Source organism: Alligator sinensis, unplaced genomic scaffold, assembly GCF_000455745.1.
Source record: "Alligator sinensis unplaced genomic scaffold, ASM45574v1 scaffold379_1, whole genome shotgun sequence".
Classification (NCBI taxonomy): domain Eukaryota; kingdom Metazoa; phylum Chordata; order Crocodylia; family Alligatoridae; genus Alligator; species Alligator sinensis.
In genome coordinates, this window is record NW_005842001.1 from 421,130 (window position 1) to 445,422 (window position 24,293).

At 42.3% G+C, this 24,293-nt stretch overlaps 1 long non-coding RNA gene across 1 annotated transcript in view; it reads right to left on the minus strand.

Annotated features, from left to right (window-relative positions):
- LOC112549945 overlaps positions 1-24,293 on the minus strand; it is a 258,403-nt gene that overhangs the window by 11,638 nt on the left and 222,472 nt on the right. The window contains exon 4 of the long non-coding RNA XR_003093585.1: positions 17,340-17,431. This is a non-coding gene — a long non-coding RNA (uncharacterized LOC112549945). The remainder of the gene's footprint in view (positions 1-17,339; positions 17,432-24,293) is intronic.

Here is a 24,293-nt window from a genome sequence, read left to right on the forward strand (position 1 = left end):
CTCTTCAGCCTTCACAAGAGACAGCTGAGGGGAGATCTTGTGGCCGCCTATAAATTTATTAGGGGAGGTCAGCGGGGAATAGGGGAAGTGCTGTTTACTAAGGTGCCCCAGGGGCGCCCGGACCCGGAGCCAGCCCGCACAGTTGAGAGGGGATTTAGGTTAGATATTAGGAAGAAATTTTTCACAGTAAGGGTGGCCAGGATCTGGAATGGGCTTCCAAGAGAGGTGGTGCTATCACCTAGCTTGGAGGTCTTCAAGAGGAGGCAAGATAGTCACCTGGTTGGGGTCATCTGACCTCGGTCCTCTTTCCTGCCAGGGGCAGGGGGTCAGACATGATGAGCCATTGTGGTCCCTTCCAACTCTACAATCTATGAATCTATATAAAAGGGACAGGACCGAGATCATCCGTATTCTTGTCTTTTGCTGGTGTGAGTGACAACTGTGTGTGTGTGTGTCTGCTGCAGGACAAGTGATCTTAGACTGGTTGGGTCTGAGCAAAGTGGGTGAGAGCTGGGGCAGATAATCCTCTGTGTGTGTGTGTGTGTGTGTGTGTGTGTGTGTGTGTGTGTGTGTGTGTGTGTGTGTGTGTGTGTGTGTACGCGTGCGTGCATGGTACAAGGTTGGTGGTGGCCAGGGCAGCCAATATCCCCTCTTCCTTTTGTCATGTGGGGTGAGTGAGAGGCCACCTATCAGCAGAGGTGCCTGTGTGAGAGAAATTGCTCTCTCGCACCAGTACAGGAATTTTGGGGTTGTGTTGGCTATTGATTGCTATTGTCATTTCCATTATACCACATTTGTTATTGTTTGTTTCTTATTCTTCCCTAGGCGTGTTATAATATAGTTATTGTTGTTGTTCACCCTTCCTCCCTCTCAAGTATCCTTACTATTAATTATTTACTGTTGAACCTTTTGGGTGGGATCGGGCTATAGATCTGTGCCCAAAGGAAATTAATCCTTTTGGGGCAGAGAAACCTTAGGAGGACAGAAGCTGATTTGGAACAAATTGTTGTGACCTTGCTCCCTCCTACAGGTTCAACTCATAGGCGCATCTAGGATTTTAGAAAGAGGAGTGCAGAAGGTTTGTGCATTATCACATACAGCACAATGCATTTTTCTCCAGTTAAAAAGAAGCTACACGTTTTACTAATAAGCTCGGGGCCTAAGGCTAGATTAAACAATTTAATATCAAAGCAAACCCAAATACAATTTTATTGAAATGTATTTTCATTTGCTATGTCATATACTATGTAGAAAAACACAACAAACTAGGAAAAATGATCAAAAGATGTTGTTTCATTAGTCCTGTCGCCATTGGAATTAAATGCACATATCTTTTTCAGATTCACAAAACAAAATCTAGCCTTTTGACAATTTATCTAATACTTCACTGAAAGTTATTTCCACAGAGAACAAAGGATAACAGGATTAGCAGAACCAATAAAGACCATTAAAAAGGGGAGAGGGAGTCAACGCCTGTGGAACGAATGGTTTAGAAGGAATCAAATAGATTATAATGAGTCATGAAGTCAATGGACTCTCTACTTCCGCCTGAATATAAATGCTGCTGCTACTGCCATCCAGTTGTTTTTATACCTTAGGTGGACTAGAAATGAAAGGTGGGGGTACAACTGTAACCACTGTTCCCCTGCTGGATTCACCCATGGTCCTACCACACTGCAAGCTGATGTGCCTTATATTAATTGCAGCTGTTTATGCTTTGACCAGAATGCCGTATTTAATTAAGACCTAGTAATTCTCTACTGCAGATGCTTACATATAGGATATGGGTTTTTTTCTAGATTCATGGCTTGGCTTGAGCATAAATCATTAAATGAATATAACCTCTTGCATAAGGATTTTTTTAAATGAATGTAGCCCCTAGCTGAAAGAACAATCACCATTACAAAAATCTCAGGTTAGAAGGATCTCAAGGATTCATTTCTTTCAGACTGGCTAAGAAATGCTTATAAGGACTTAAAATATATCACTGTGAAGGAAAGGAGTTGGATGACCATTTTTTAATAAATACATCCACTACACCCTATTCATACACTACATAATATCACCAAGAATGCCTTCCATAAAAGAATCTTTCAAATAGAGTGTTTTCCACTGTCTTTTGCATCCTTTTATGATTTTAAAAAAACGGTGAAATATCCATGTTTCCATGAAAACTAAATCAGCACATGTTTACTAGAGTGTAAAAGTGGCAGAAACCCTGTTGTCTCCAAGTGAAGGGAAAAAAAGCCCTTTAGGTTAGCAGAGAGCTCTCTTTCTTCCCAAAACTGCAATAAAGCTTTACTTTTCCCACTTCCAATGGCTGTAGTAGTCCTGGATCACACAGCTGTTGACTCTGTACTAGTGTAGAGCTACTATATGGTTTAAAAATATTTCTATACAGATCTGTAAATGCAAAAATCAACACTGGAAACAAGATCCTAAATAGATTATACATGCAGCTTTCCCCTGGCTTATACTCCGGGCATTTGTTTCAGATGCCTCAATCAATAAACTCCCTTAATATCCGATTAGGTGGAATGGAAAGGCAAAGAAAAGAACAAAGACCAAAAAAGAAAACATAACATATTTTTCCATGTACACATTAGCTGTGCGCCCCTAATAAGGACAAGGAACCTAAATCTCTTTCATGCTGTCAAATGTTGCTCACAGCACAAACAACGCAGCAGCATCCTCCTCCCTCCGCCACACACACCCATTTTCTGAGCTGCTCTTTCCCTGTCTTTTTATAACACTGAGTCCCACAACAAAACCCAACGCCCAAACATTAGAGGAATATCTGAGAGAGACAGAACGAGCAAACCAATTTAACATGCTCTCAGTGCTAAGAACACTTACTCCACTTCATACTGACTTTGACATGCAAATAAAATATACCTGTTATACACAGCCCCTTGAATGTTCTCAAGGAAATTGCCAAGTCTGAATATTATCCGTTGGATGATTACCCGGCTTGGCAAAGGAAAGGCTGTATCATCCTGCACGTGTAATTCTGATTTCTGTCTCTGTACAGTCATTATGCCAGAATGCAGCATAGGCATAGTAAAGAAAAATAACCCGATTCCTAGTGGGCAGAGTGTAGTCTTAGGAACCAAGAGCTACGCTCTGAGTCCTTAAGAGGTCATTTCCAGGCAATACCTGTTCTGTACCAAACTTAAAGGTATTTTCAGCTGTTTTAACTACTATAAGTTAGAGAAGTCCCAAAATGGCTCTAATCTGGCACAACAGGACTCGCTCTGTACATGGCACAGCTGCAGCATGGGCACTCAAGGACAAGCTTTCAGACAGTTTCCCATACAGCACCTACAAAACACTGGCTTGTATAAAGAGCTTAGCCCTTTGTTCCTCAGTCTTCTCCATCTGAAAAATGAGGGTGCCTGTCCTTCCTGGAGGACTGTAGGTACTTTGTAAATCCAACCTCCATATTATTATATGAGACTATAAAATGAACACAAGCTTAACCTTCACCCAGTGCTGAAAAGGCACTCAAATCTCTGATGACTCTAACATTCATGTAACTTGGTTTACTTTGCATTTTAAAAGGTCTAATAGTGATAAGAACAGCACACCGCTTGGCAATAGTATATGCAATAATAAATTATTTAATGAAAATAGGACATCCCAAAAAAGGCATTCCCTGCTACTGGAAAACACTTTTACACAAGTCAAAATATGAATGGTCTCATTTAATAAAGGAAATAAATCTCACGAAGTGTGGCAGGATCAGTTTTGAATTAATTCATGATGAAAACTACTTATTTTACTACCTCACTGCTGATAATATACAGTTATCATCTTCAGGCAACTGAACCTCTGTAGTGGGTTTGACACAAGGTTATGTGACCCAAGGAAAAATCCAACGATTCACCAAGGGACTGAATCCTGGTCATATCAAAACAATATAATGCTTCAGAAATGGTAATAGGTACTAGGTGAGCCATAATCAACATCCCAGGTTACTGAAGCTTTTTCTCATACATGAGCTCATGTTTCTCCTCATTCTTTTCCATTAGGTAAAATTAGAAGGTCTCATTTGACTTAAATATGTTATAACTCTTTTTTAAGGTATAAAAATGTCCAAACCAACAAAGTTCCTTAAAATAGACAGACAGGACCCCAGAAATACCCTCACTACTTTAAACATTTGCTTTTTCCCCTCCAACTGTTAAGATCATGAATAAAATCTTAGCATGGTGAAAATTCTCCCAGAGGATAATAAATCCAAAGGCATTCCTAGAAAACTATTACAATAGAGAATAAAATATTTCCGCTACCACACCAGAACCGGACAAGTACAATATGCCTCGAACCTCAAGAAGATATTTCTCCACTTCCCTACCAGATAATCAACTTCACTACAGATGAAATCCCGCTGTCCTTGCTCAGCCTAACCTCCGATTGAACTCTGAGAATTTCAGGCATTGCAGTATACAGACAGGGATTTGGTGATCTGTACATTAAAGTAATCTGGGCATTCTGCTCTGCCATCACTGAGTTTTGTACAGGAGAGCTGTAATCCTCTTGCGGAAGGCATTCTCCAGTTCTTCTGTCTTAAGAAGACGTGGCTCCATGTTAGTCCCACAAAAGTTGATATTGGGAGAAAGTGCAAGCAGCAGAAAGGGAACTCTGGATTGTTTTCAAATCTGGATATTTGCCATTCTGTGATGTCTAATGCTACAATACAAACATCACTGGCAACGCTTTCATTTGTTATAAAGAATACGAACTTCACATGGGCTTAGACCAACAATCTGGACTGACATACCCGCAAGCAATGGAAACATGTCATTCTTTAACCACTTTTCTTTGAACCTGTTACCTTCCGCTCCTTCAAATTTCTCCTTAAATCTTTCTCTGCTGGGAAATCACAAAAACACATAAACAGAAATCCACAGCCAAGTAACAATTAGATTAAGAGATGTGAAGAGATTTCTTTTCGGTCTCATTATCAGTTATACACACAGCTAGACAATGCAACCGCATTTTTCTTACTGTTAAGCCTGATTCCCCAACCAGGTTCTCTATTACCTTTACGTGCTGCATCTTGGCTTAAATGCTTCAGAATACAAACTGCATTTCTACCTGATTGTACATGTACATTGGTCAGCACAACCCCAATTGGAGCGTCTGGATTCTACAGCAATACAAAAATATTGGTTAAGAGATTTTCAAAGCAATACTCTATCGAGGATGAGTGTATTGATCATAGATGTCTGTCTGCATGACTTGGGTTCTCAAGTCTCATTTGAAAAATACCTATAATGCTTTTAAAACACAGTGTGTCCAGGCTCCTTAGACTGCTTTGAAAGTCAATCATTATCATTTATAGTACAATCTAAAATGTACTATAAGGAACAACAATTCAGATGTGCTGGTCCTGAATTCAGATCTAAATCCCACAGCTTTTTCCACCATTTACATAATGGGCCAAGTAAAAACTGGGATCAAATTCTGCAGTGATACTGATGCAGTATGAATTGCAGTTCAGATACTTAAGCCATCCTTAACATATTAATATTTTTTAAATAGCTATCCATTGACTTTATTAATTTTGTGTTCCTCAGTTTTTGGGTGTCAAAGCTGATGCATTTGGCCCTGGTTTTCAGAGTAGCTACAACTCTCACAGCCAATACAGAATTGGAGAACATGTCTAGAAACATCTTCTGGGTGATAATTGTCAATTAATACAGAATGCAAAAAGAATTAAAAAGCAAAAAACAAAACAAAAAAAAATCAAGGAAGAAATTAAAAATGGATTTGTTTTCTCAAAGACTTCTAACTAATAGTTATACCTGGAAAATTACCAAGGCAGTTCATATTGCTATTAAAATATTTCCACATAAGCTTGGTCTCCTGATGGTCTTTCAGTTAGAACATGATTTTCCACCTATTAGTGTCCTTGTTTTTCCTCGTCCACCCAAACGTTGATGGTTGGTACTGTGTGTTTTTCACAGGGTGATAGCATGTATGGGCTTCCTTCATGGATCAGAACCTCACTGCAGGTCTTGTTTTAGGCACTATGCTAAAAAAAAAAGACTGGTCCCCACCCCAACCAACTTATAGTCAAGGCTGAGATACAGCAGGTGGACAAAACATACCGCCGGAGGAAACAAAGTAATACACAAATGAAGTAACACTAAAAGAGTATTGGGACGAAGGAAAGATAAGGAAAGAACAAATAATATCTCATGGCTCCAATCGAAACATGTACGCCCTAGTGCTGCACTCAGGCAAAAATCCACTGAAGTCAAATAAGGGAAAAAGATGTCCAGTTCTTGCTTCCTTTGCTGTTTTCAAACTAGAATGATCATTTTAAGAGCTTTGAAATTTTTTAAACATCTTTTAAGCATCAATTTATTCACTATATTACCAAATCATGAAAAAAGAATAAGATTTATCTTGGCACTAATGTTTAGCCCCTCTATTTTTTCCACACAGATAACGGTAATACTGGAGTCTGTACCTCACAATATACCGTTTCTTAGACACTTTACCATTAAACTTAATTTCATTACTGAGAGCACAAACATTATCAACTTCTTTAATGACTGCACTGTCTATTGATCTGAAATATATGAGCACAATGCTTTATGGAAATACTGTTTTACTTGTATTTATTTCTTTTATTTATGAGCTTTCTGCTTTCGACAAATACAGCAGATAAGTTCCATCTGCAGATGCCCCTTTACTTACATTTTAAAATGTCATCTGCTGTTAATTCAAAAAAGGCTTGCAATATTCTTGTTATAAGCCAGTTCATTCTAGCTTTCAATAAAAGGAAGTATACAAAAAAACTTCAGCCTTGAATATTATGGGATTGTCATCTCACTTTTCACCTGGGATCACTGAAAACTGTATGTTCAATGTATTATTTTAAAGTCAGTAACAGAACCTGGTACTTAAATTCAAGAATTGCAAAGTGCTTATCAATGCAAATAAATATTACCAGCCCTTTTAATTAAGGGTACTCAACCCCTAGCCAGCAGGCCAGATCCAGCCCACAGAACCATATCATCTAGCCCGCAGGACTACCTACAGGCCTGGATATTTGGCTGAACAGGAGTGGTGGCAGTGTTAATTGCTGCTCCCTTGATACCAAATTCCAGGACCCACGGGGAGCCCCACAGGCCAGACAGCATGGCCCTGCACACTAGACTGGGTGCATAAGGGCTGGCCAAGGCAGTCTGGAGCCCGATCTGGGCCCACAAGGACTGGCCCAAGCAATGCAGGGCCTGATCCTGCCCACAAACCAGCACCGTGTCACTCATACAGCCCTCAGGACCAAAAGGTTGAGCTCCACTGCTCCAGACTGATGATAAAATGTCAAAGCACAGGAAGGCTGAAGAGGTTCACAACTCAAGCTAGTGGAAGAGTCAGTTGCAGACTCTGATTCACCAAATGCAGAGCCTTTCACTAAATATCAAGTAAAAATGCCTTTCCTGTGGTGCCCTACCTTTTCACCTTACTGACCAGATGAACAGAGCCAAGAGCTGGCTGGTGAGCTCTATACGGGGCTTGCAGGCAGGGCCCCGTGCAGCCACACAGGGGTGCACAGCCTGACCTTGATCCATCCACCAGGGGGGCCTGGTCTCCATCTGGATCCATGTGGGGTAGAGAGTAACAGGGCAGAGCAGCCAGGCAGAGAAGCTCCAATCTGGACATGCAGGGAACAAACCAGTCCTGATCCTGATGCCTGGAGGGGTAGGCAGGATGGAGCAGTGCCTATATGAACACGTGGGGGTGGCAGTTCAGGAGTAGCCTGGCCCAATCCAGACACAAGGAGGGGAAGCCTGGCCCTGATCCTGCTGTGCCACAATGGCCCAGGCAGGGCTGAAGCTGACTGAATGGAGCTTCTTCCAATCTCCAGCTCCAATTTTTCCAACCTATGGGATTCCTGCAGGCTGGATATCATGGGTCTGCAGGCCAGATTTGACCCATGTACCAGAGGTTCAGCACCCCTAGTCTAAGCATTTAAAATAAATGTAGAGAGGAATGAGAAACAATGGTGCTATTTACTCCATTTTCAAATACCAACCTGATGCCATCCATATATCAGTCACTGGTTTTTATCATATGAGATCAGTTAAATAATTGAAAACTTTTTCCTTGAAAAGTTTAGTGTTCAGCATCACAGACTCTTGCACTTAATGGCATTTGTGATAGAAATTGCTCTTAACAGGCCCAATTATGTTGCTCTAAGATTCCAGTGCTACCCACCAATTGACCTTCTCCCTCTTTCTACAAGGCTTGGGACAGAAGTTACACATAAACTAGTCCAAGTGATCAGAAAGTGGTTTAAACCTGTAACGGAACAGAAGCTCAGTGCACATAAACCAGTTTCAAAATGGCTGAAACTAGTTAAGATAAACCTGGTTGAATGTAGTAACAGACTTAACTAATTTATGTCAAACTGGTTTATGAAACTTCTGTCCCAGACCCCATCCTGGTTCAAGTTAAATCAGAGTCCCCCAGGTTCCCAGCATGCTTTTCAGCCCTGGGCTGGGATGTGCACTCTGCTCCAGAGAGCAGGACTGGTCCCACCCCTCTGCTCCCTGGGTGCAGCAGTGAGGGATGATTCACTGGCCTCACTGCCCCCTCCCCCACTTTGTCCCCTGGGGCAAACCCCAGCTGGTGTCTGGGGTCAGGGAGGGGAGTTAAACTCACTTTCAACCTAGTACAGAGCTGTCCTGCCCTGCTGGGTGGCTTTCTGCTGGCTGCGACTGTGAACTACAAATCTCAGAAGCACCTGGAAGCAGAAAGAGGAAGTGATGAGCAACCCTGCAGAGTCCTGCTGCTGTGACTGTGAACTGCAAATCTCAGAGACCTTGGAGGCAGCAGGAAGAGAAAGTGAACACACAGCCCATGCTGGCTATGTGCCAAAGAGCTGTGCTCTAGTGCACCCCAGCTTCTGGCTTGACCTACTGCAGGCATGTGGCTGCATTTCCTGAATCACAACTGAATGTCTGTTCATTTGCTTATTAGTTCAATCACTGCATCTTAGACTAAGTTGCACAGACTGAATCAATTTAGCCTCGGGCTTTTTGACTGTCTGTACTTAGCCCAAAGGTCTTCCAGAGGACTGAAATCAAAGGCTGCAGACCACGGTACATCTCCCTGCCAAATTACAGACATACAGTTAATGAAACCGGAGTGGGGAAGTCACTTCTAGGGTAATAGTGGCCATTTCTATTCAAAACAAATTCTCATTGAAAAAGCAAATTCAAGGGCTGCAACCAGTTGAGTCTCATTCCGGCAAGCACAAGCTCATTAAACTAAATGTAGTTTATAACTGGAAACGGTGCAACTATGAGAAAGGAAATAGATTAGATAGAGAAATCATATTTTATCTTCAGAAAAGTGTTTTGAACCCTCACAGATTTCAGTCCATTTAAAATCTGAATGACAGGATATGCAAATGTCCCATTTCATCTCCGTTAGGCATTTAGCACATCAGTGGCAATTCCAAGAATATTTCTAGAGTAAGCCATCCTGACTTTCCTTTGAACAGGACACTCTGAGAGGTCATAGCTTAAGGCAGCTGTACTCTACCTTTTTCTAAAAACATCTGGCTTCCTCTATGGTACTGGGACTTACTGTGAAGTACCAGTCCTTACACTCAGGTGACCTGATACAATGAACTCTCAAAAGTGCAATGATATTCAAAATCATGTCTAGCAGTGTCACTCTCTTACTAGATGTGTTTTTAGACTTAAATAAAACCATTTTGCTGGGTTACAGAAGTGGGAGCTCACAGCATCCTTTATATTAAATACTGGGTTAGCTGTCATTTCCATTGCTTTTATAGAACAGCATACAAAGAAAAATGTACAGTGTACACATGAAGTCCACATGTAAATCTTCATCTGTTCTAAAGATGACCCAACTGGTCCTAAAGCTTCTGTTTTTTCATCTAGGCCTTCAACTTCTTTTCCCCCAGTTGCTAGGTAACTATGATTGTATTGTTTGGTTTATGCATTAACCATTAACAGCCATCATGTTTGTCTTTTTTTTCTTTTTTGATGTATGAAAATAATCATAGTGTGAAACAAGATGACTTCTTTTCTGATCAAACGCTACATTCTGAATGTAATGGCTAAAGTATCTCAGCCAACTCACACAATTCATATAATTGCTGCATAGTGAGGTATACAGCCAAATTATAAGTTACAGTTCTTCTGGAAAGGCGGTTCTATTAAAAGTTGTCTTTAAAAGAAATTCTTTAAAATCCCTCTAGAACACCTATTATTAGATGGCAGAGGTCTCATGCTGACAGTACTAAAACATCCTTTGAATTTCTAAAAATTACAGATGACAGCTTCCTAACTCAAAAAAGGGTTGCAACCAACACAGGGGAATTCTAAATTCAACTATGTCTTGACAGGTAAAAAGGAATTGATCTCAAAAGTAAAAATTAGTGATTGCTTTGGTGCAAGTGATCATGACTTGATTACATGTGTTGCCTGCAAACAGATTAAAGTTTAAACCAGCAATATATATACTTGGTATTTTAAAAGGGCCACTTTTTGTAAACTTGAAAACAGTAAGTGAGCCAAATCAGATGAGAGAGGGAAAAACCCCTCCTTGCTAAATACCCAAAACCACAATCTTACTATAGAAAACCAAACCAAAAAACCAGTCCAGATTAAAAGGGAAAGTGAAGGCAGCTATATATAAAGAGAGACAAAGATAATAGCACTTAATATGAATTAGAAACTAGGAAGTGCTGAAGAGGGAAACACAGGGCCCAGGAGAAAACTATGGCTAGCAGAGAATGACAACAAAAAGGAGGCTTTTCCTTTTTTCGTCCTCTTTCTTCCTGCCTCCCACATTGATTGGTCAATCACTAGATGTTCTTGGTACAACTGTAATTCTATTCCATATTTTGGGGCAAAAGCCAAATGAGGTGATAGTGTCATATCATGAATATATTTTCCACTCCAACAGTAACTGAGCATGAGATTACAACAGTAGCTACCAAAGTTAATAATTTTTAAATTATCAAAGATTTTGCATTCAAGAGCTAAACAAGAGCTAGATGAGCTCACTGGACAGTGAACATTGCTTTTCAATATGGTATGGTACACTCAACAAATTGCAGAGGACTAGAATAAAGGTAATGTTGTGCCCATATATAAAAGGATAATCGGGATGCCATACTTAACTACAGGCCTCTCAAGACTGACATCATTACCAAGCAAAATAATAATCAAATTATGACAGGATTTGATTAATAAAGAAGTAAAGGTAATACAATTATTGCTAATTATCATGAGGATTAATCAAACATCTTGCTATCCTTTTTTGATAGGGTGACAAGTATATTTCATAAAGGTAGTGTTGATGTGATATACCAGTCCTCTTCTATACATCACAGGTATTGCACAATTAACTGGTTAATTGCACAATTACCATGAGTTCAGCTACATATGCAAAGTAGCTATAATGCCATAAAAAGCTCCAACCAAATATAAAATTAGATCTTGAAAATGTGTTACTAACTTTATAGCTGGTTGCTACTGATCTTTAATTGGCACATGTAGAGGGTCCACCCTGTGCCTGGAAACCCATCAGCTGACAGAGCTCCCAGCCAAAGGGATGCAGGGGCTGGTGGCCCCCCAACTGAAGGGGCTCTCAGGCCTAGCAGCTGCCAACTCTGAGTCCTGGCAGCACCCTATAGCCGCTGGGACCCAGGGTCCTGCAACTGCAAACACTGGGTCCCGCAACATGCAAGACTGTGGCAGCTAGATCTCCCATCCCCAGGGGTATGCTGGACACACCCACAGCTAAGAGCCCTCAGCTGAAGGGGCTCCCAGATGCAGAAGCTTGGTTCTTGACCAGTGCAGGAGGAGCCCAATGTAGGGCTATTATGCCTTATTGGCAATAAGGCACTATGGGAGCTAACGTGTGATCCCACAATTACACTTCCTGCCATGAGCCAATAATTGTCTCTAATTTTTTTACTGCAGAACTGCTGAGTATTAAGTAAATGAAATATATGGCTAAATGAATAGTCATATTATATATTACAAACATACGTGTGTGTGTGCATATATACTTGATTCTGTGCGTACCCGCTGCATTTGCACACGTAAGTACAGTCAGGCGGTCCTTGCGCTGCTTAAAACCAGCTGCACCAACCTCACCTGCACCAGTCAGGGTGAAAGTTGGCAAAAAAGGCCAGTTTCATCAGCATTGTAGATCTGCTTTAGGGTTATGCCATGCTCCACAACCAATTTCTGGAAAAATCCACAATATTTTTCAGTAGCCTCATGATCAATTTTTTTTTTTTTTTCCAGACACATCAAGTCTTCTGATACCATGGCAAAGTTTGAAGCAAGACAACCATCCATCTGAAAAAACACAGACCTCGGTCATTCCCATTTGTTGATAGAAGTCTTTTGCTTTTTTGATCAGCATTGGGCCAGAAATTGGAGCTCTCTCTGAACATTTTAATGCAAACCATTCGTACAATATCTTGTCTAATTATTCCAATTTTGGTTTGTGCAGAGTACAGTGTTGCTTAATTGCTTCACTTGTCTCAGACTTCGTCATGAACTGGAGTAACTCCTCCCTCTGTGCCTTGATGTCATAAATCGTAGATGAGCCGATGTTGAATTCCTGCATCAACCTTTTCCTATTTTCTCTCCTTTCCAGGCACTTAATTATGTCCAATTTCTGTGTAATCATCAAAACAACATGCTTTCACTTCTGTCCCATGCTTGTTGATGGACTATTGGTAGCCACAGTTGCAGGATGGGTGAGATATTCAGCAATATTCAGCAATAAAGTCACAGCAAAAGCACAGGCAACAAGCTCAACGCAATCACAATGTGATCAAAAACACAAGTTCAACATGATCACAACGTGATCACAACGGCGGATGGTGGATGAGACTGTTACAGGTGACACTGTTCGGCAGCGTCCCGAACAGCAAGATGCTGTCTATGACAGATGCCGGTTAATAGAGAATTCCAGATGGTAAAGTGCTGGATAATGCAGCTTTTACTGTATACAGGAATAAGCCATACAAGATAAGGGACTCCACCGTAGTAATTAGTGATTCTACAAAAATTGAGCGCCATGGTGGACAATCATCTGAACAGCAGCTCACAGTGTACCTAAAAGGGCTAATGCCATCCTTGGATGTATATATAAGGAATTATCATGTAGGAGTGAAGGGGTCATATTGCTTCTATTTTGAACCTAAGGAGACTGTTCCTGAACCTAATGATACTATGTACAACTCTGGTTTCCAGCATTCAAGTATGCTAAGTTTGATATGATTCAATGATGAATGTGTTTAAATGATTAGAAAATTTGCCTTATTAAGTGTCAAATAGCTCAATCTTTTTAGCTTATCTCATAGAAGGGTAATGAGTGATTTGACCAATCTGTACATACAATCATGGGAGACAGGAAAAAAGATGACACCAAATCTACTGCAAGATTCAATGGCTGTATGTTAAAACTAGACAGAGTCAAGCGAGAAATGAAGCGCACATTTTCAACAGCAAGGGTACTCAATCACTGAAATAACTTATCAAGAATTGTGGTGGATTCTCTACCACATTTTAAAACCAAAATTGGGTATTGTTTCTAAACTTTAAGTTTTTATTTAAGCTTAGTTACAAGCAGCTATTGTACTTGAATACAAGGAAGTACTATGGCTCGAGTCACAGGTGCTCAATCCACAGCCTGCAAGCCAGGTCCAGCCTGAAAAGCTGCATCATCCAGCTCGCTGGGCTCCCCTTGCATTCAGAAATTTGGCAATGGAGAGGAATGGCAACATTAATTTGTACTCCCCTGCTGTGAAATGTCTAGACCTGTAGGGCGCAGGGCAGGCTGGATAATGTGGCCCTGTGTGCTAAATCAGATGCACCAGGCTGGGGCAGCAAAAGGCAGGATCCCAGCATGCAGAGCTGGGCTACCCCATTAAGGCTGGCCCTCGGGGCTGAAAGGTTGAGTACCACTAAATTGAGCTAATGCAGGGGGTCCAAGCAAATGATTACAATGTTCCTTTCTGGACTAAAAATCTATGAAACCTACACTTTTTCCAAGTTCTGTATGCACTAGCTGCAGGAAGAACAGGTGCATAAGTGTCCATGGTGTTAGAAGAAGATGCAGTACAAACATGCCAAAACAGAAGCTTGCTTGTTATTTTTCCTTAATATAAGCCCCTGAGTATTTTGCCGCACCCTCCATGCACAATAATGCCTTAACTGAAAAAGAGGTGCTGCAAGATACCTATACTGCCAAAAAATAACCCTGGGATGGATAAAAGACGTAAGAAACCTTCTCCATTTCTATAATTCTATGATATACATCACTGTATGTACCTTGGTCAATGTACAACTCTAAGGTCAATTTTCCCTCTCGATGTGTGTATGTATAGAGCCACACTTCTCACCAGACTGGCTTCTGGTCATGCCTGTGCATGCAAGATTACTTCTCCACAGGTTACAGAGTGAAAAATGTGCAAGAATTTCACACCAGGATCAAACAAAGAGTTGTGGCCCAAGAACCCACATTCAGTTTGCAAGGGAAAAAGAAAGGTATTAAGCACTCTATCCCCACTTTCTATGCCAATAAATGGCTTCAAAGTAAAAACTTTCTTGACATTTTTAGGTTCAGAATATGGGGCTTTTGCTATTTTTCCCCACTGGGAGCAAATATATGGAAAGGAAATAGTCAATTTATGATGTATAATTTTATTTACATTTATTTTGTTAAATCAGTCATTCTCTCTCTAAACACAATTAAGTAACATCTACTAGTTCTCACACTAAAATCTGAGCCATAACAACAAATTTCTTATTCGCTGAATGAGGGGGACACAGCTGCATCACAGTTACTACTGTTAACTATTGGCCAATGCCTATTTTTTGCTTTCAGTGGCATCCACTGTGAGTTCCTGTATCAAGTGATTTCATCATTATAAGTTCCATCCAACTGCCTTTATCAGCATTTATTAAAGCCTTTATTGATTACCTTTTTATCTAACTTCTTTCTCCAGTGACAGCAGCTTAAGAAAGTACAGCGCTTGCTGTAAATAAGATAGCATTTCCCAGCAGTCACCCAACTGTAATGTCTGAATTACCTTATCTTCAACAGATTTCTCAGGTAGTGAGGTTTAATATATATCAGCAGATTATCTCTGCTTAGATGTTGTTTAAAGAGCTGCCCACTCAATATGAACTTTAAATAATTTAATTAATTTTCAAGTCCATGAGGGATATTCTCCCTTTGAAAAGTACTCATAATTTTCATCAATGCTGATGAAAGGAAAGTCCAGTCCTTTTCATAGTGCAATCATAAGGAAAAGGAACTTGTAGCAACAAAACAAAGCGAGGGGCAAGAGATAAGGCCACAACAACAGGTAAGGCCTGTCCTGCATGCCATCAAAAGATCATTTATTCCATCTGAAGTATTATTAAAAGCTTTATCTTCAGTGTCTTTAATCAGGCAAAACTTCTTTTGAATTTAGTCACACTCAAAAAAGCTATCTGGCTGTAAATGTAGAGGAACAGGCCTGAAGCTGAATAGCCACTGAACTTGTTCGGGGGTGTTCAAAATTCAAATTGTGGTATGAATTACTGCTTTGTGGCCTGATATAAATAACTATCTGTTAGTAATAAGGAGAGGCACTTGGATCAGAAGTAAATCTGGTTACGCTGATTAAATATAGAAATATATTTAACTTGCAAATTAGACCATAATACTTGCCTCCATGAATCTCCCCTATTCCTCAGTCACCATGCATGCAAAACCACCAAGGGAGAAAGGCTTCCCAACCTGGAGCACGCTCATTTTGCATGATTTGCAAGACTGAGACAACCATAGCAAGCACTCATATATATTATGCCTCTGGTCGAAAAGTGCTCACTATATACACACAAATAATACTTACCTACAGTACGTAGCCAAGAAAGTAAAATGCTTGAAAATCTACAGAAATGGTACTTTTCCATGAGGATTTCACTTTTGCATCAACATAACTGTGCCACACCCTATCGTAAAGCATATTAAAGTGAGCAATAATTATAGGGATAGGGATAGAACAGAAAGATGCTGAGGTGTAGGTAAAAGTATTTTAGGGTGTTTACACTATACACAGGAAATCTAAGTGAATTAACTTTATATGTAGAAATGTTAGAGCCAGCTTTCTCATTTTGCTGTTAATTTCCTGAACAGTTGTAATTCAGTTCCTTGAACACCTTAGGCTTTTTTGGAACTGTAAAAACAAAATCTATATTGTTTCCAACACATTTAAAGGTGAAATTGGAAGTAATTCAAAAGAGCAGGACAAATATTCATATTCCCATCTACTAATTTTGTTTGCAATGCTGCTTCTACATTTCAGAAGCTTACAAGGGCAACAACTGCAGCTTGGTTTTAATTTATTGCTGCCCTTCTAGTGCACTTCCCATTCAATTCTCATGACCTCTCTTTTGGGTACCTATTTTCTATTTCTACCAAATGCCTTATTGCCATAGCAAAGCCCTCCATAATAATGTTGATGCCCTCGAACACTCCGCAAATTACTGATTTTCTGAGGGTCTTGTTACACATTGCACTTTGAGCTACTCAAATGTTGATAGGTGTTAGGACTAGTTTGGGTTTAGAGCAGTCATGTGGTCAAGTCAGCAGGGGCCTTGAGGACTAAAAGTAAAATCCCCCTCCTCTCCCCTCCCATTCCAAGCTTCTCCCTGGCCCCTGCCCCTCGGGGTTCCTCCTACCCCCCAGCCTTCACGGCTCACCTGTGCCCTCCAACTTATTTGTGGCCATTCTCCCAGCCCAGACAGCAGCAGCAGCATCACTGGCCTGACAGGCAGGTTCTCCTTCCCCGCCTGCTCCTCCAGGGCAGTGTCAGCAGCCAAAAGCAAGCTGGGACCAGGGGACACGGGTGAGCAGGGATCTGGGGAATGGCCACCCCAATCTGGGGGGAGGCATAGCCTAGAATGGCTACATCAGTGAGACATGTGCTGGGTAACATAGATCAGAGATAAACCTTATCTGGAGTGGCATAACTAAGCTGCTTAAAGTCCTGAAAACTAGTTTCAGTTGTTAATGTGTGGACAATTCAAGGTAGAGCTCCAGGAGCCGCCTAAAATTATGTGCAACAAGGGCCTGACACACCTCTCCTAAACTCTGAGCTTGGATCAAAATTTCATTTAAATGAATCCAGAATTTTCAAGTTTATCCCCTTAAAAGATTTTTCCCTAAGCATCTAACATTTCCGGACTTTATCTTTTAAAGAAAACAATTACAGTGGAACAAAAAAAGTAGACACAACACACAGTATAACAAGTATTTTCACATACCTTAAAGCCAAAACAAGAAGGGTCACCTTTTGTAGGCACGTTTTCATGAAGGCATATTTTTAGTCTTGCTTCTAGAGCTCTAGATCAATGCTCTGCAAAGTAAGAATACATTACAATTCAAAATTAATTCCATGAAGAAAGCCAACTATACATCATTATGCAATTTGGAAACATGAACGTTTTGCTGTTAAACAGAGAAAGAAGCTGCTCTCCACCAAAACATTTAGGACCAGTTTTTTCCTGCAAAAGATCATCCCATCAAACATAGTCTAACAGAAGAGGCACTAGACTTAACAGGCAGAAGATACCACCTCACTGTGCTGCATCTTCCCTGTTAGTAAAGTAGTTTGAGATCTATAACAATGTATCTGATTCATCATCATTATACAGCTTGTACATCCTACATACTAGTGGTGCTTTGGAATAGTCAGCCCCTGCCCAGAACAGAAATGGGAGCGGGGGAATGGGACTACAAAGCAAGTAGTCTATGCACAGGGGACCTACTTCTCATTAAATGAGCTAGGTATTTTATGACTAATAAATAACATTTGTCCAGAAGAAGTCAGGGCTAGATAAGAAAACAAATGAGGATAAAATTAGCATAAGACAAGTAATAGTTATGTTTGTGTCTATCCAGATGAGTCTCTTGGTTGTGCCTTCTTTACAATGCACATCTCCAGGCTGGGGAGAAGGTGAATGGGTCCTCTTCAGACTTACTGAAAAAATAGCATTGCTTCTGGGGAGAATGGCCCTGTCTGCACAGGCCAACCACAAAGATGAGGCAATAAGGCAGTGAAGTTGCCCTCCAGTGCTGCCTGGTACCACTCAGCAGTCTGTCTCCGGATTGCTTGAGAGTGGCAGCAGAGGGTGCCCTTACAGACCCTTTTTTCCCAGGTATAGAATATGAGGAGCTGGAGCAGATGGGCAGGGCTGTATTTCTTGGCAGAATACTAAGAGCAAAGGAAGTGAAAAAGACATACCCACTATCACTCAATGAAGAGGATGCACATGGGTAATTAGCATTACCTTTTTTCCCTCCCTGAGGCAAATTGTACATGGACTTTTAGGGTCAAGACAGACATTGTTATTCATTAAAATCTGATTTACAAAACTTTCCCCCTAAAAGCAGAACAAGACCCATTTAATGTTTGGAAAACTAGACCCTCTCATTTCTTATCAAGCCATCTATATTTATTTCACTTGTGGGTGGGGTAAATGTAAGAAACTATCAGCCCTTTTGGTGAATTAGACTTCTTATTATTTTTGGGGTGGGAGGGGATGCTCACAAACGCATTTTTTATGTAATCAAGCATATCAGCAGTACAAATCTCGCTCCATTGTACAGCCAGCTCAGCTTTTCTATACATTTCTGATTAAAGGTGTAAATATAGGCAGATATTCAAAAAGCCTAAGCCTGAATGGATTCAATCTTTGCAAGTTAGTGTAACCTGGCTAGGCTAAACCAGTTTGTAATCTCACAGACATCCCCTCTGGACTGAAGAAATTCAGGCTCAGTCTAGAAGCTGGAGTGTGCTACAGTCACCCTTCCTTCCTTTCCAAAGTGCTGAGCTGAGGAGGAGTGGGGCCAGGCAGTGGCAGGACGCTCTGATTAGGGAGCCCCACCCCCATGACAACAGAGCATTCATCAGCTCTGTTATCAGCATTTAACATCCCATCAGAAAACAAAGCCCCTCTCATTAGTTCAAGCTCTTCTTAAACAACTTTTTGCAAGGAAGGGAATGTTCCAAGGAGGGACATTACCTCTTGATTAGCTCCAAAAAGCTCTAAGGACACTGTCCTGTCTGCCTTACACAGACACCTCAGCATTAGGTAGCATACCACATGCTGGCTACTGTCCGTGCTGTGGGAGGGAGGAGAGAGAGATTCCTGCTTGAGCTGCAAGCAACCGGGGGGGCAGGAAAGGGGGGGCAGGAAGTAGCAGGAAGCCAGGCAAACACTCTGTGCCTTCACGTCTCTGCCAGAGCTCCAGCCAGGGAGCAGAGGGGAGGGGCCAGCCCTGCTGTGGAGCACAGAGCCCCACCCAGCCCAGAGAGCATGCCAGGATGCTGGGGAAGTCTGGTTTACCATAAACCAGGAAGGGGTCTGGGACAGACATTGCATAAACCAGTTTGACCCAAATCAGTTAAGTCTGATACTACATTCAACCAGGTTTACTTCAAACCGGTTTCAGCATTTTCAAGCCAGTTTAGGTGCACTAAATGTATGTTCCATTACAGGTTTAAACCAGTTTCCGATCACTTAAACCAGTTTGTGTGTAATGTCTGTCCCTAGCCATAAAGTGCAAAAGGCCATAGTAGACAGGGGCAGCCTCAATGCCCCCTGGTGACCACTCGGCCCCTGCTCTGCCCTTGCTTCTCAGGCCTGCTCCCCTTTACCTCACCTCCCATGTCTTGTTATTACTAGATCCTTGGAAAGGGAGGTTACCCCAGGAAACTTGATCCCGTGCTGCTGTTCAAGTGTCACTACTCAGCACCACAAGGGCTTATTATGTGGCTCGAACTGTCTCTTACACCACTCCCATGCATCACAGATATTACCAATCATGCATTATGTCCCAACCGATAAGTGTCTCTCCCTCGGGGGCATCCCCACACCCCAAGCCCCTATGTTGCATCCCTTATATCCATCATTTGGGCACCTCATGCCACAGGCCTCTGTCTTTTTAACTGCTTTTGCTTCTCAACTACACTGGGGATCCCAGTGCCTCAGGCTCTCCAGCCTGGCAGCCTTTGTTCCCAACCCCTGTGAACCCAGGCTCTAGCCCTACTCCCTGGCCCTCCTCCCTGCTCCCAGGCTGGTTGAGACCATCACCACCCCTTATCTCAGTCACTAAACCACTGGACCATACCTCAGCTGTATTGCTGCCTCCTCTTAATCCCTGGGAGCGCAGTCTCCCTCTGTCTGCTGCTTGCTCAGGAGCTCCTTCCATGCCAGCAGCCAGGGTAGGACTACCTGCCCCAGCTTTGGCCCTAGGCTTATCTCCCTATTAAGCCCTGCTCCTTTTGGGTCAGGTGCTCCCCTACCTGCCAACTCAGCACCTCCAAAGCCTTCCCCCTTCTTAAAGTAACAAGCACCTCTTACAGAGGTATTAAGCAAGCAGTTAATTTTGAGTTCAAACATATGGCTACTCCCTGAACAACTTCACATGTGAAATTTCATACTTGTCCAGTAGCCATTCTCACTGCTTGCAGTCTACTAACCCATCATATTTACATGAAATATAAAAGTAAAGCATAGATTTTCTCATTCTTTAACATGATGCCCAAGGCAAAGTAGCCTCACTGAGTAATGAGAAGGTAACTTGGCACAAATTTAAACAGAATTGTTGCCTATGGTACACAATCTTGGTATTGAGGTACCAAGCACAAACCGATAGAAAGATAACAGGGATAATAATATGCTTTCTGCTGCTACAAAATCATTGGCTGTGTAATATGCATAAAATTGGCGGGGGAGGATCAATAAGTAACTGAGTGTGCCTGTTGCACAGTAGCTTTTTGGTAATTAAGGGGCTGTCTTGGGAAAAAGGGCAGAACCATATCCTTGCAGTACCTGCCATTGAAATTAACATTGGGAATCTATAAAGTCATCAGAACACTCTGATTTAATTTGAAAGGATTTCAAACACCGCCGAGCAAAATAAATAAATAGCACAGGGAAATAACTAGCCTGCAATCTGTGCCTACACAAACCCTAGACTCTCATATCAATTGTACTGATGCAAGGAATGGCTGAGTATTAGTCATATTGGAAGAAAGTCATCTGGTCATGAAAATAATGAGATTGTCTATAGAGTTGCATGAGGTTGTCTTCAAATATCTAAGCAAAACTAGGTTTTAAATGAAGCCAGAAATGTAGGAAAGACTCAGACCACCTCATAGCAGTTAGGTACCCCTTCAATATGTCAGAAGCAAGTTTTATTGTAATATCTTTCATTGGACGGATTTTACAGTTAGGAGAGATGTTAGACAATTATTCAGGGACAACTATTTTTGGTTGACGCCATGATGTTATTGAAATATGTCAAAGGAATTCCCTATCCAGGATTCCCTGTACTACTACGGTATCAGAATCACTGTCTCTTCAGTCTTCTGATTCATTTAAACTCACGGCACCTCTGAAGAAAATGGGCAGAAACTAAGGGCACGTCTACATGTGCTATCAGGCAGCAGAAATAAACTACACAGCTTATTGCTCTGAAGTTTACTGCTCCCAGGAAGCTCCCAGGCACACATCCACACTAAAGCATGCTCATGCCCCAGCCAGCCCCTCCACAGCACACTAAGCCGGGCTGCAGCATCCCCAGCTGGCATGCGGCTTGAGGCATCAGGTTGCCAGCCTGGGGCTGTTCTGACTCAGCTCTAGGTGCTGTGGAGGGGCATGAAGGTGTTTTAGTGTAGAACTAGGCAGGAGGAAGCACCCATGTGCCCTAGCCAGTCGCATCAGTGTCTACACATGCACTGCTGCACATGAAAAAACTCTGCAGCAGGGCAGTACTTGCATTTACAAGTAAACCCTGCTGCAGCATGTATTAGTTTCATGCACAGTAATAGGGAGGTTGGGGGATCCAGGCTGCCTGTTCCACAACAGGAGTGGAGGGAACACAACATGTCATGCCACCTCCAGCCACTCAGAAGCAGGAGAGCCCTGAGCTAGTTTGCCTTCAAGAGAAGGGGACCAAACAGACAAATCCAAAGATTTTAAAAGAAAGAAAGGAAACATCCTAGCTTCAGAGTTAAACTATAGTTTATCTTTCAAAGAACAGGTCCCCTTATGACAAAGTCAATTAAGGTGACAATGAATATCTAAGTGAGAGAAGTTTAAAACAACAAAACAACTGATCTATTTAATTTGAAAAAGGAAGAATTCTCTGACAGGCAAACATGAGGATTTATTGTTTTGTTTTTTTTCTGGTGAAAGTAAGACTTTGAAATGATAACGTCTGTAGTGGAATCTATTAAATTTGTTACTCTTATTGGGCCCAATATACAAGCCATGCTTTTTCTGTGCCATCAGGAGTTTTTTTGCTTGCTAAAACTGAGATAAAAGCTTTATTTTAGAACAATTTATCTGTCTTACATTGTAATTATGTAAAATATTAATTAAAAGATTAAATCTACCTTTTTATGAGCCCTAAAGAGTCACATTCAGTATAGCTCAGTTAGGGTCTGGACAACAACAGTAGATGTTTATGACAGACATTTAAAAGAGGTAGTCACACAAATAGAGCTAAGAGATATACACTAAGAAAAAAACAGCACTAAGTTAAGATGCTGTTTACACATCATACACGCTTCTTTAAGAAAACCACTAGTAACCAATTACTACACACTAGCATGTTTTAATGAATTCTGAAACTATCCACTTACAAACACCGGGGGGGACGGGACCGACAATAGTTCCAATTAGCATACAATAAAATCAACATGAACTAAGATATCAGTTCAAGGCCCCAATAGTGAAAATGCTTAGATACATGTATAACTGTACTCTTTTTGAGTAGCTGTCACTGAGGTCAATAAAAATACTTATGAGTAACCTTATAAATACACTGAAGCACCTGCAGAATTGGGGGGGGGGGGTAGGCCTTATATTAGACCTAGACTAACAGGTTGATAGGTGGATTGTAAAGACCACAACCTATTCAACTCCAGTGTAAGGTTCTACTCCGAAATTAGATACACCGGGTGCATCTATATGAGATGTGTTACCGCGCAGTGAGTGTGCGCATCTACACATGCGCACGCTTACTGAGCAGTAAAAACCCTCAATTCCTACAAATGCAGGTAGCAAACTTAACTGTTATTACTTACTGCGCAGTAACACACATGTAGATGCGACCTGGGAGCAATTTTGCTACTGGGTCTGCCCAGTCACTAGGGGGCTGCAGCCTAGGAACCTTTCCTGCTCCAGGGCTGGGCTGCCACTATAGAAGCCCCTGTGTACATGCTATAAAAGCCTGCTGACAAAAGCCCTGGAGCACACACACCAAGGAGCCTGAGAGCACTGCAGGCCCTATGTGTCCCCCTGGGCAGGTCACAGCCCTGCTGTGCCTGCCTGGCAGCACCCCTGTACCACGCAGCAGCCAGGGCAGTGCCATCAGGTCCAGCAGCCTGGCGAAGGATGCTGCTGGCTGTGCAGCCCCTGCCCTGCCCTGTCAGACCCCCAGGACTGTGTAGAGGCTGCTTCTGGTAGCAGAGCCAGCACCACCTGCCTGCAGCATGCCCCCAGCAACCTGCCCTGCACCTGCAGGTGCTGTGGGGCATAGCCTCTGCCATGCGGCTGACTGTCCCTTGCCATGGCCCTGTGCTGGGCACTGCTGGCAGCTGCCCAGGGCTGGCAATACCAGGGCAGCCACACAGAGGCCCAGAGAGCTGATGCAGGACCCAGCATGACCTCATCCTCCTCATCCAAGCCCAGGGCCACATAGGTGCGCATGCCTCCACCCAGGGCCCTAACTGGAGCTAGGGGGAGACTGGCAACCTTCTGGTGCCCTGAGGAGAGGTGGAGGCGCTGTGCCATTTTGAGTGGGGCGGGTGCTCTAAGGCCCGCATTTTTGAGACCCTGATGGGTGAGATGCAGGAGGGAGGGCATGACTGGTCAGCATGGCAGTGCTGCATAGGGGTCAAGGCCTTATAGGCACAATGTGCTGCCATGATCAACCACAATCATTAGTTCAGCCATGCCTGCAAGACCATACCCTTTATGAAGCAGCTGACCAGTATTTTGGTGCCCCAGGACTGAGGTTGCAACCGTGAGGTTTATGCCAGTGCAGGCAACCTGCCCAAGCCCTCATCCCACTCTGTCCCCACCGGTGACATGTCACCAGAGGAGAGACCCTCGGGCATGCAGCATCCCATCCTACCCAGCTTCCCGACTGCAGTTTATACCAGCAGCTCCCTCGACAACTGCGTAGCCCCATGACCTGCCACA